This window comes from Rousettus aegyptiacus, unplaced genomic scaffold (assembly GCF_014176215.1).
Source record: "Rousettus aegyptiacus isolate mRouAeg1 unplaced genomic scaffold, mRouAeg1.p scaffold_m13_p_4, whole genome shotgun sequence".
In the NCBI taxonomy this organism is placed as follows: Eukaryota; Metazoa; Chordata; class Mammalia; order Chiroptera; family Pteropodidae; genus Rousettus; species Rousettus aegyptiacus.
In genome coordinates, this window is record NW_023416307.1 from 62,743,435 (window position 1) to 62,744,821 (window position 1,387).

At 36.8% G+C, this 1,387-nt stretch overlaps 1 pseudogene; it reads left to right on the forward strand.

Annotated features, from left to right (window-relative positions):
* Positions 1-1,014: 1,014 nt before the first annotated feature.
* LOC118602366 lies at positions 1,015-1,132 on the forward strand (annotated as a pseudogene).
* Positions 1,133-1,387: the final 255 nt, after the last annotated feature.

The following is a 1,387-nucleotide window of genomic DNA, read 5'->3' on the forward strand; positions in this document are numbered from 1 at the left end:
GTAGTGAAGCATACAGTCAGTGATACTTAAAACTGATGACTCAACCCTAAAGAATGCCTGGGAGGTGTTGAAGGGCTCAGCCCTATACCAAAGCCCACAGTCTTGTGATAATTCAATCTGCCCAGATTCTACTGAAGTCTGTAATTTCTGCTTGTCCAACCTTCTTTTCTGTGTCATACTGTCAGAATCTTCCGAACTTAAGGGTCTTACCAATGTTTACTAAACTTACACCATTATCAAAAGGCAATTACACAGTTCTTACAGTATCATGTGACCTCTGGTCATATAATGTGCAACTGAGCGATGAAAATTTAAGTAAGTTACATGTGCGGGGTCCCCATGAACACTGAGACTTGCTCCAATATTCTTCAGAAAAACCCAGAATCACTGAGTCATACAACAAAAAGTGAGATCTAGGCCACTCATATGGAGATTATATGTCTCCTATCAAAAAATTTTTTTTTCTTCATGAAATTTTAACTTCAGAAACAAGCAGGAAAGGTGTGATTATCATCAAAAACTTCTTTTGTTCTAGATTACTATATTTTATCAATTCATCTACAAAAAGATACTCTTTTCTTCTTAAGTTAGATTAATTTATAAGCAGTCCAGCAGGAAGTTCAGATATCAGAAGCAAAAAACATTCATTTTATTACACACATCTTCTTATCTGGGATCATGTGGAGTCTTAAAATTATCATTTAATTATGACTGAGAAAAAGCAAGATTTGGGGAAGATTGTAGGATCTGGCATGGTCCTTCAGAGAAGGTGATTGCCAGGGAAACTTAACAAGTATGTGTCAGATAAATTTGAATGCTAACAGATATAGAAACTGAGTGACAAAGAACAAAATGGCAGAACACGAAATCAGAGAAGACACTCTCCAGTTCACTGTGGTCTTATATTATTAGGTTTAAAATGTTTTTCTCTTATTTATTCATTCCAATATATCTCACAATTTAACTATATACTAGTTTTGTGTCCACAGAGAAAGAAAAAAACAAAGCTGTCTCATTTACGGCCATGCCACCCTGAATGTACCTGATCCCTCTGATCTCAGAAGCTAAGCAGGGTCAGGCCTGGTTAGTACTTGGATGGGAGACCACCTAGGAAGACCAGGTGCTATAGGCATTAAAATAAAAAAATAAATAATTAATTAAAAAATAAAGCTATCTGTACACAGGTATGTCGTAAAGGTGTGGTAAAGGGCCAAGCAAATCTCAAGAAGAGTTTCCTCTCATAGCATGATTGGGTAACTCTTAATGCCACCACTAGAGAAAGTAGTAATAAACTTATTCTCCCAAGTCATTGGTCTTGGGACTTTGGATGTTCCATTTCCACCTTCCTCTCTTCCACTTTGCCAACAAAACTTCTTTAGCCCCACAC